The sequence below is a fragment of the Engystomops pustulosus genome, chromosome 3 (genome assembly GCF_040894005.1).
Source record: "Engystomops pustulosus chromosome 3, aEngPut4.maternal, whole genome shotgun sequence".
Taxonomy (NCBI): Eukaryota; Metazoa; Chordata; class Amphibia; order Anura; family Leptodactylidae; genus Engystomops; species Engystomops pustulosus.
The window spans coordinates 202,295,119-202,307,278 of record NC_092413.1 but is presented as its reverse complement, the minus strand read 5'-3'; the positions used below and the strand labels follow the sequence as shown (position 1 = coordinate 202,307,278).

At 44.2% G+C, this 12,160-nt stretch overlaps 1 protein-coding gene across 3 annotated transcripts in view; it reads left to right on the top strand.

The window, feature by feature from the left end:
* Nucleotides 1-12,160, top strand: part of NBAS (NBAS subunit of NRZ tethering complex) — a 415,971-nt gene that overhangs the window by 20,920 nt on the left and 382,891 nt on the right. The gene's annotated exons all lie outside the window — the stretch shown is intronic.

The following is a 12,160-nucleotide window of genomic DNA, read 5'->3' as shown; positions in this document are numbered from 1 at the left end:
TTTGACAGGTTAGGGGGATATTTCAGGACAATGATATTAATAAACCATCTGGGATGGGTCATTAATATCTGACAGGTTACCATAATGTGCCCCGTGCCAAAACACTTCTTAATGCTGATACTGTTATAAGACACCCCCGAAAGTAGGACGTAGCGGGGGTGTGAGGGGGGGGCGTCTAATGTAAGACGTACCCCAAAAGTTAGACGTACCAGTAGCAAATTGTACAGTACCTGCAGGACCATGGACAGCAGGGGCAGCCGTGAGCGGAGGAGGGATTGGTGGTGGCTGGCGTCAGTCTGATGTCGGCCGGCGGGGGCGGGAGCAAGATGCGGGTTCCGGGAGCGGAGGGGTGGAAAGCGGAGGTACGGTACTATATGTGAGGGGCTGCTTGGAGCCGGCCATAGGGTGGGCTGGAGCTTGATGCCAGCGGAGGCCGGAGATCGCGGGGCCGGGGCATACAGAAACATGCAGCCTACGTGCCCTCATGTGCAGCCTCTGATTGGACCAGCGGCTCCTGCACGAGGAAGAAGAAGCCACACCTTTACCTAGCCCCGCAGAGGAATTGATCCGATCGCCATTACGGTACCAGGTGCTGTAACCCTATGGGAGACTGTGTGGGATACTGTATGGGGCTGTAACCCTATGGGAGACTGTGTGGGATACTGTATGGGGCTGTAACCCTATGGGAGACTGTGTGGGATACTGTATGGGGCTGTAACCATATGGGAGATGTGTGGGATACTTTCCAATATAAGACATACCCCGAAAGTAAGACATAGTGGGACTTTTGAGGGTAAAAAGAATGTAAGACACTGTCTTACTTTCGGGGAAACACGGTAGGTTGTCCGTGTCATTGTCCTGTAAAGCCCCTTTTAATCCTGTTACTAGACAAGCATGTTCTTTCTTTGTCAGTAAATTGAGTTTACAGTTTATTGCAACTATCATTCATCCTCTTTCTGATTCTGATTCTGATTTTTGTGTTCAATTGAAGCTTAAGGAAGTCTACCACCAATGTCAGGCCTGATAAACCATCAACATTTTCATAGATCCCGGCACCGTGACTGTGGTAATCTTCTTATATACTTGTTATATGTTGCCTTTCTTCCTTTTAAAATCAACTATTAAAATTATGTTTATGAATCAGAAGGGCTCTGGCGGTGAGCTCCTCCATGCTGTAGCTTTGCAGGCTATTACATTGCACAGAAGTACTTTCCCCCTCTACTGTGTGATATTACAGAAGGGAGAGGGACCGGCTGAGGGAGCTGAAGAGAGAGACAGTGTAATAGCCTTTGAATCTGCAGTACAGAGGGGCTAGCGATAATGCCCCCCTAGGCCCCTTTGGCTCACAAGCAAAATTTAAAAAGTTGATTTTAGAAGGATGAAGGTAATGGATAAGACATACAAGAAGATTCCCACAGACACGGTGCCTGGATCTATAAGTAAGTGTCCCTGGTTTATCATGAAGGATTTTGATGGTAGATTTCCTTTTTTAATGGCTCATTCAGATGAACGTATTTGAGTTCTGTATGCTACAGAAGTCAGTGGATAATCAAAAACTAAAACCAACACCATTCAAACATCTTTTTGACGGATGTGAATACGATACAGACTGAACACGGACATCACAACTCTGCATTTATTTATAAATGCGCAGTGGACACCCCTTTCTGAATGAGCCCTAAAGCCTAGTTTTGTTGCTAAAAACTTTCCGAAAAACTTATCAAGCTAAGCAACAGATGACGAAAGAAATCTCTTTAAGACTCCATTTCGGTTCCCCATCTTAAACCTCGGGCTCCTCGGAGCGGCTCATAAATAGCGCTTCATTTTGTTCTGGGTTTGCGTCTGTGGAAATCTTTAATCATCACAAATAGCCTTCTGCTCAGAGAGAAGCTTTAGGAAGCAGCCAAGCAATAGCTCCATTAATCTTAATAGAGGCGCTCGTGCTTCGCACTTCTTCAGGATCTGTGTAAAAAAACAAAAAAACAAAAACCCAAAAAAGTAGAAAGTGCTTTTGTTTTTCTCTCAACTATTTGCTGCCATAATGAATTTTCCTTCAGCCCTAAGAGAGAGCAGAGGGTTTATTTTATTTTATATTTTTTTCTTTTACCCGAAAACTTAACTTCATATGGCAGCTCCATTCCAGCTGTCAGGGAATCTCATCCATCCTGATAAGAGGCTTGTAAATTATACATCTGCTCTTAGTAATGTGATGGCTTTTCTGGGAAGAAAAACAAACCAAAAAAAAGCCTCCCCGCAGCCGCGCTATAATGCGGCTGATGTCGCAGCAGGTTTTGGATGTTTGGTTGTTATGGTTACCAATCAACTTTTTCAGCTTTGTGTAGTTTTGATGTAAAAAAAAAAACAAAAACAAAAAAAACAACACAAAAATATTTAAATAGCACTTGCTCACCTATAGCAAAGCACACAACACACCGGTAATTGACATCTTTTTCTTGTCGTAGCCTCCGGTTTTGTGTTTGTTGCTTTCAGATGTTTTCTTAGGGTTCTTTTGAGGTGGACTTGGTTCCTCAGAAGCGTAGTGACAAACAAAGTTAGATATTTCATCAAAGCACTCTTTGATTTTTTGGAGGAAATGCTATTGGGCAGGAGGTCAGGGGTGTTGCGTTGTGATTATGGGGCTTGTAGACTTGTTTTTTGTGGACGTATAATACATTTTAAAGAGGTTGTATGAAGTCTCATGGTTATCCACTATCCTCAATGTGGGGATAACAATCTGATTGGGGAGGGTCTGATTACTGAGACCCCACCTATGGTGATGGATCGCCTGGAGTGCAGGTCTAGCATGTGTTCTGATGCTCCTTTTAATACTATGCAAGCATATGGACAGTGTCCCTCTGTCTCCCCAGTAGGCATACTGTCCTCATTATGCACCACCCCCTCCCTGGTAGCCCCATTATTCCTCCTCCCCAGTAGCCACACTGTTTAATACCCCCGCCCCCATAAGTAGCCACATGGTCCCCACCCCCTGGGTATGCTGGGAGATGGCGCCGGGCTTGCTTGGCAGCAGGACAGAAGCACTACTAGGACGTGCAGTTAGGAGGGATTTCAGAGGCTTTTGGGGGCGGGGAGTAGCCTTTGCTCTCACTTTTGGGTATGCTGGGACTAACACTAATTACGAGACGGAGGGGACTTGTGCTTGGGGATTAGATGAACCATCAGGTTTAACTCAAAAAGTAACACAAAAAGCTTGATCAAAATCAAGCATGATTAAGCAGGGATATGTGGTAATCTATTTATTATCTGTGACCTCTTGCCTTTTAATATCAACTTTTATAATCATGCTCATGAGTCTGCAGGGCTCTGGGGGGTGTTACAAGAGCCCATCTGGACTGTAGTTTCACAGGCACAGGCTTCAGCTCCTCTGTTTGCCTGATGTATGGTAATCTCACAATGTGGGAGGGCGAGGAAGTGTTCCTGCACAGCATGTGGCATGTGAAAGTACAGCACAGAGAGGCTCTGGTAACACCCCTATAGCCTGTCTAGCTCATAGGCATAATTTTATAAAGTTGATTTATAAGGAATGGGTCCATGGATAACAAATATAAGATGATACCACAGTCCCGGTGCCTGGATCTATGAGTAAGTATCCCTGGTTTATCAGGATGGATTTTGATGATAGATTTTATTTAATAAAACCAACCACTTCAATTATTTCAACCAAATCTGAAATTGCAGAATAACAATTTTTATTTTTATTTTATTTTTTTTACTTGCTGCTAAATTGTGTTCAATGCAAAGACAAACATTTGGGAGAAGTGTCATGGTTGTGCGAGCATCCAGTCCCTGCAGGGGGATCTCCATTATTACCTGGATGTTTAGCTGAATGTGTTGTGTTCTCCGGTGTAGCCACGCTCCGCGCTCCTCTGTATATATAAAGGAAGAATAAAATCCCAATTACCATATGAAATTCATGAGCTTTAAATATTTAAAAGTGCACTTATCATCCATCAGGAGGTTTTACAGCCACATCCCATAAAATTATTCTTTATTTTTTTCTTCTACCCTTTGCAGAGATTATAGAATTTCTTTGTTGTAGCAGTAAAATGAATTTGTATGAAATAGAGCCTGGTAATAAAGTTGACCGTAGTAAAATTGCACTTGGAAGCGGCGAACCCCCCGCCCCCCCCCCACATCCCTCTTTTTCTAATTCCAGTTGATTCTAAAGAGCATTTTATTAGTTTTGTATCAAGGCCGTACATATAATTTTACTGTCATTTTAGCGCTCCCTGACTCTAGAACGTCGCAGGTTCCTGTTTTAAATGAATTGTAGATTTTCTTTATCATAGAGGATTTTGTTCAGACGTTGCTGTATTTTTATCTTTTGATTTTTTTTTTTTTTTTATTTGCTAAAGATTTATTAGGCTATAACCATCCACCTAATGCAGATTTCATTTGCAAACTGTTCTAATACCACTGGCCTTTGTGCAGACGACCATATTGGGCGGCTGCGAACTGACCGCACAGACTGCGAGCAGCTCATGGCTCCCATTGACTTGCATTATACACGGTGTGGACCGGTCAGCTGCACAGCAGAAGATAGAGCTTATGGAGGTTGGGGGGATGAGGAGCGCACACCCCTCCTATCACCTCCAGTTTGTAAGCCTGCATATAGCACACTTTTGTGTGCACATAGCCTTAAAGGGGTTGGCCACTGTTTAGTTACTTTATCAGGGCATGGACAAAACCCTTGCACTTGTACTTGCCCTGATAAAGTTTGTTTGTAGTTCATAGGAGCCACTAGTTATGTGATCCTTGGGTCACAGAATTTCAGGACTTCCTGTGATGGATTAAGGGGAGCTGTACAGTCAATATGCACGCCACCATCCATGATCTCCACTCCCATATCAGTCGTTGGAGGTGTGTGCTAAGGACATCCGCAGGCTCCTCTAACCACTGATATGGGAGTGGTTATGATGGTTAGGGGGCTAAGACAGTAATGACTATATAGCTCCCTTCATACACTAGAAGTCAGCAGGACACGGGACATCACAGGAAGTCCTGCTGCCAAGTACAATATAGGAGACACCATTAGGATCTTTTACTTAACCTACTAATGTTTTGTATTAGTGAAAAAAAAACCCTTTAAAGGGAGTCTACCATCCCCACAGTCTCCATTTAAGTAAGGCACTTTATAAGCTTTCAAGGCATAGACTATCTGTTTACCAGTGATCTGTCATTTAAAGGGGGTTTCCCACAAAACAAGTTGGGCCCTATCTGCAGAATAGGGTCTAACTTGCTGATCAGTAGGGATCTCATTGATGGGACCCCCACAGATCACTAGAAAATAGGGTCCTATGTACCCCCTGTCAGACCCTTCTCGCTTCAGCCAGCCCCTTTCATCTCTGTGGAGCTGATGGAGATAGCCGGATGCCGTGCTCTGCAATCTCTGTCTGCTTCATAAAGTAGAATGGGGCAGGCCCGGACATGCGTGTCCTGCTCCTCCGCTCATCTCGGGGAGCGACGAGGGGTCCAACTGAGGTACATCAGACCCCATTAGATCTCTTTAGTAATCTATGGTAGTCCTCGAGTATTTTTGGTAAAGCATTATTCTCATTTATTGTATAAAAGTGTGGTGTTGGTTTGTGCTGGGAGCATAGAAAGAAGAAAACAGGTCCTGGGTGGGTTTAATATTCTTTTAATCAGTGGTCATCATATAGACGCATGACAACGGTGTCTTTCTTGAATAAATGCTTCCTCGAGCCTCTGACATCATAGCATCGGGGAACACAACCTCATTTGCGCGCAACCTAATAACTCAAATGTTCATGGCCGTACACTAAATTTTAACTCTGTATCCCCATGTATACACCAAAGTGATACAAATCGCTGAGCTTATTCTCTCTAAACATGGAGCGCATGGAGCGCACTAAGATCATCGCTCTCTTTTAGACAGCCTGGCCCAGTTTTATGTAACCCAATAATCATTTTTGCCTTACAGCGTATGAGGTCCTTGTAGGGTTTTACCACCAGTACGGGCTCTCCTAATCCTGTTCCATCCCAGCGAAATATAGGAAATCTGAATTACTTCTATAATTTCATAATGTGTTCCATTAAGCCTGCTGGCAACCTTTCCACATCTAAGGCTTGGTTCACACCTGAATTTGGCAGGTTCAATTACACACTCCGTTATTAAAATCTGAAAAAATAGCACAGCTGTTGGTGAACGGTTCTCCAAAGTGGATAAATAGCCTTCTGATGGTTTTACCAATATAGTGGGGCACATTTTCTTACCTGGTCCGCGGAGTTTACCGAAAGTGCATTGTCCGACGATTATGCACTGTGCCGCGATTCACTAAGATGGTGCGCCCGATATCCTGTATGTGTCGCTTCCCCGCTCAGGTCCGACCGAGTTCATCTTCTTCTTCCTGGTGCATGTAAGTGTTTGGCTTGCAATTTGAAAGTTAAATCCCACGCTCAGGCCGAATCAGTTGCATCATCTGACGGGCTCCCCCCCCCCCCCCGATTTATGTCGCATGAAAGCCAGTGCAGTTGCGCCACAATCCGAATGCGTACGACACAGTCCCAGCGCAGACACCTGTTAAATACCTGTCAAAGCTGTGCAAATATCGGAAACATTGCAAAATCCAACGAAAGTGCGATCCGCTACTCTTAGTAAATAAGCCCCAGTATCTTCCACATTGACAAAACTCTCCGTAGCCTGAGCTGCAGCGCTGTTCATGTACATGTCTAACCCCAGCCTGTAAAGTTCCACAGTCCGTTCATAAAGTTTAGACTCCATGTATAAAAATGACCCCATGTTTTAACTTACCTTGCACCCTGGCAGAATCCTGTTCTGAGTCTCAGGTTTACTTTGGTTTGGATGAATTAAAAAAACAAACATGTGACTTGTCTGCCCTGCTCACTCCTCAGCTCTCAGCCCCCACCTTTGTGCTCCTGTACAGCTCCTCCCTCCCCCACTGATGTCACCTCACCAGGCTGTAAGCTCTGTCCCTGTGTGGGTGAAGCAGCAGGCAGACTGTGGAACTTTACTGGCACGAGGAGGAACAATATAGGGATAGTTTTACTCCTGCATAAATGGTTTTCAAAGATTTCTTTAATTAGTGTTGGCTTGTTTACCTGACAACATTTTTTTTTTGTCGCTTCAGTCAATAAAGAACGCATACGATTGGGATCAGAAAGGTCCTCCTGACTCTGTACATATCCGTCTCTTCCCTCTGTGCAGGGCAGATCCGCCTTATAGGGTGACACCGATGAATAGCATGACGGATAACAGGTGTGGGATGATAATGGGAGAGTCGGGAGCACCGGGGCTCATCTCGCCAGGCGACGCTTTTGTCTGCTGCTGAATAATTCACAATCATTTCCTCTTTTCCCCCTGAGGTTTACATGCTTTTACACAAGATATAAAGAGATTAGTCTCTTATTGACCCGTAATTCCCTTAAGAAAATAATCCGCGTGGGATTAGTGGATGAAATCTGCTAATCGTACATTGGAAAGATGTAACCTATTCACTGTAAAATGTGAGCACAATGCGCTGACAGGTTTTTACTGTAACGCATAAAGCGTAGTTATCTTAATCCGCCTCTGCAGGTGAAGTGAAGGGGAATGTAATAGATGCGGAACTTCCTCTTGTTTTGTCTTTTTTTTTTTTTTTTATATATAGGAATTCCGTATAAATCGTGTTATTGATGGAGCAGTCCTGACTATCCAAAGCTTTAGACTGTGTTGGTCTTGGAGATCTGTGTAACCTTTGTGTGTGTTTTAGTAGCAGCAGGACTGTGAAAAATGGATTCATGTTCCAGGATTGTAGCTGGATATGTGTGTGTATATATATATATATATATATATATATATATATATATATATATTTCTCTCTCTCTTAGCCCCTTGCCCCCTGGTAAGGTAAGATTCAAACAGAGGCTTCTATGTCAGAGGAGATGGGCTACGCAGCAGTATAGTGAAGAGGTCTCACACACTAATGCACCAAAGATTTCAGAATCCAGCTACAATCCTGGAATTTAAATTAATTTTTTGCACAATCCTTCTGTTACTAAAAACACATATAAAAGTATGGTTACCTAGTTCTCCAGAGACAATGGGGCACATTTACTTACCTGTCCCGCCGCGATTCCTGAGGTGCGTTGTCCATTCGGGTCTGCCACGATTCACTAATATCGTGCAACCAATTTCCTGCATGAGTCGCTTCCCCTTTGAGGTCCGCCGGAGTTCACCTTCTTCTTCCCGGTGTATGTGAGTGCATGGCTTGCGACACAATTTTGAATGTTAAATTCCGCGCTTACTCTGAATCAGTCGGGTTGTCCGACGGCCACGCCCCCAATTTGTTGCGTGTGCCAAAAACCCCAGTTAAATGCAGCGCAAAACAGAAATAGTCGGGAAACCCGACGAAAATGTGGTCAGCGGACCCTTAGTAAATGTGCCCCAATATCTTACACTGCCTAAATCTTTGGAATGGTCAGCTGATTCCCTTTCAGTGCAAATGCGCATAATTTGACACCATGATCATGTCTGCAAGGTCCTCTGCAACCACCAGTGCCAAGTATTTTACTCCTCACAATCCGTTGTCTGGATGCAAGACAACTGGCCAGAGCTGAAGCTGAAGACTTGTTTTAGGGAACTGTCTTCCCACTTCCTCAGGAAAGGTATTCCAAGCAATGTCCTCCTCTACGGGGGATCCAGAATTATATTTATCATGCATTCTTATTCTCTCAAAGATGTTAAATGGGGTATAGCAAAGAAAGCTCCCTCATGTCTTAATATGGGTGGTCTAGATAGGAGCACCACCGTCAATCTAGAGTATCTTCTATATTCTATAGCAATTCTGTCCCTCTGATCATATATTTTCACTCTCTAGTCCTATGTGTCTTGCACATATCTTGTGGCTTGCCGGCATGTGATTCCCTGTAGGACATTGTAGTAATGATATAGGAGGGGGCTATGCTTGCCGCGCTTGTTGACCTCCTATCGCTGTATTGATCCACTTCTAGACATTGACTGATGCTATCAGATAGTTACAGCAGGGAGAGGTTGATAAAGTAATACAAGTTTTTTTTTTTGTCCTTTATACATTTACTAGCACAGCCTCCTAGGTACAGTGCCAGCCAAGATATATATAACGTCCTACAGTGTTGATAGCCTAAGCCAACGGTAAATGAAAGTGTAAACGTGGCCTTAGTGGCATCACAGTTTATATGATGCAGTTTTGGAAGGCACACTTATCAGTTTTCAATTCCACTCCCGTTTTCGTCTTGCAAAGCATTGTAAAACAACCTGTGATCTGAGAATATTAACTTCCTTAAAGGGAACCTGTCACCGTTTAATGTCATTTTAGCTGGTGAACGATTTCAATAGCCTGAATAATTTGTGTAGTTTTCAATAGTTTATTTTACATTACCTGGCTCCCTGCCAGAAGCATGTGGAGAGCCCCGGGAAGCTGCAGCCTGTGTACCCTAATGCATTGTGCATCTTCTCCACAGCATCCCCTTCTTTCCCTAGCTCAGTGCACATGACAGGATGTAGGGAGGAAGCCGGATGAGTGTGGTGGAGAGGAGACTGACATAGGCACACACAGGCTGCAGCTGCCCCCTCCCCAGGGACTCACCACACGCTGCTGGCAGGGAGCCAGGTAATGTGAATTAAAGGAAATCTACCATTTGTTTTCATGCATTGTGAACCAAACATAACTTTAGAATGCTGTAGTGACACTGATGCAGAAACATATCTTGTTTAATCCTTGATCCAAGTGTTTTCCTCAAAATACAATTATAAAATACAGGACCTTGGGAACGCTGGGTGCCATACATAAAAAAGCTTCCTGAACTGTCCAGGCAGTACTAATTAACCTGAGCTGGATGACTCATACACAGCAGCTGGGGGATGGTGCAGCAATTGATTACTCCTGCCTGTCAGGGACAACACAGTGATTACATCATTCTCTGAAGCCGTGCATAATTAGGGTCAGAGGAGAGCGCCGATCAGCAACAGGAGTGACAGAGCCTCATTATCATAATTTTATAATTTTTTTTCACTCCGTTCTGGGATTAAACAAGATGCGTTTCTGCATCAGTGTAGCTACAGCATTCTAAATGTCTGAAAATAAATGGTAGATTTCCTTTAAACTTATATATAGTCCTGCAATAAATCAGAACGCTGACAGGCATTTTTAAAATCGCCACAGTCTAGGCTATTGGCACCTGACACCAGGTAAAAATGACATTCCTGCTAAGAGGTTCCCTTCAAGAAAGGGAATAATCTTGGATCACAGGCAGATTGAAAAAAAAAAACGGTAGGGCAGACAAGACTGAGATTTTACAACCGGAATCATTTTCTGGGATGAGACATGATCTGGTGATGGGTGGGAGGATCCTAGCTGTCTGACACCCGACATAGTTGCATAGACTGAATTTGCAACCTATTTTTTGCAACCAACAGTACCTTTAACAAAAAAAAAAACTATGCATACTCTCCTCCACTCCTTTTCATCCTGATCCCAGCGGTTTTCTTCTCGCCTGGAAAAAACCATTCAGCACTGCTAATTGTTCACGCCTCTCGCACCCCCTCTCCCATGCTGTAAGTCTTTACAAGGTCGGTACACACTGTTATGTCGGCCCATTCCTCCATGCAGATCTCTCTAGAACAGTCTTTCTAGAACAGTGACGTGTTGGGGCTATTGCTGGGCAAACACAGAATATCCACTCCCTTCAAAGGTTTTCTATGGGGTTGAGATGTGGAGACTGGCTCGGCCACTCCAGGACCTCGGAATTCTTCTTATGAAGCCGCTCCTTCAATGCCCCGGCCGTGTGCTGGGGATCATTGTCATGCTGAAACACCCAGCCACGTTTCATCTTCAATGCCCTTGCTGTTGGAAGTTTGCACTCTGTATCTCACGATACATGGCCCCATTCATTCTGTCATCTACATGGATCAATCATCCTGATCCCTTTGCAGAGAAACTTCCCTTCATCATGATGTTGTCACCCCCATGCGTCACATTATATCTGGTGTTCTCTGGATGCAACTCGGCATCACTCTCCTCCAAACACGACGAGTTGTGTTTCTACCAAACATTGGTTCATCTGACCATATGAAATTCTCCCATTACTCTACTGGAACATCCAAATGCTCTCTAGAAAGCATCAGATGGGCCCGGATATGTGCTGGCTTGAGCAGTGGACAGTCTGTCACTGCAGGTCCCTGGTGGTGTAGTGTGTTACTGATCCGGAGCCTTTGTTACGTTGGTCCCAGCTTTCAGCAGGTCACTCATTGGGTCCCTCCCTTTGTGGTTCAGGGATATTGGATCACCCTTCTTGTCATCATTTTGACCCCACAGGCAGGGGCGTAATATTACGGGCTGCAGAGGTTGCGATCGCACCTGGGCCCAAGAGGTTTAGGGGGCCCTTATGGTGTCACTTTCCCATATGAGAAGACTATTACTATAAACCATACATTATAGTTGGGGCCCGGCACAGACTTTGCACTGGAACCCATCAGCTTCTAGTTACCCCACTGCCCACAGGGTAAGAAGATGCATGGAGCCCCTGAAGGAGGGACATTATCAATTGGTCTTGTAAGAGTTCCATTTTCTAATTGTTGCTCCCACAGTTGATTCTTCACAACAAGCTGCAGCCTATTGCAGATTCGGTTTTCCAGCCTGGTTGTAGGTCTATACTTTTGCCTCTGGTGTCCTTCAAGTGATCTTTGGTCTGCACCATAGTGGAGTTTGGAGTGTGACTGAGGTTGTGGACAGGCGTGTTATATACTGCAAACAAAAGCCATTACTACTGGTATATAATAAAGTAAATCATTTCTTTTAAAAATCAGACAATATATAGTCAGTCTCAGTTGTATCTGTTTGCAGATCTGTTTGTTTAACCCATAAAATTAAAGCAAAAAAACTAATTTTACCAATATGGTTTTATCTGTAAGCTCCTCTAATCTGAAAAAAAAAATGTAAAGTTGTAGTTCCCTCTCCTCAGCACATGGTGGCGCAGTGTGCTCAGGTTGTTGCAGCGCCGCAGTAGAGCGAGCCTGCCGGTGATTGATTCCTTGGCTGTTTCCAGAGGTTGTGGTCTCCGTGTTGATAAATGATTACAGCAGCTTTTCAACCTGATGGCTACCTGTGGTGATACTCACCTTGAAGACGGCTGACATGACATAAGC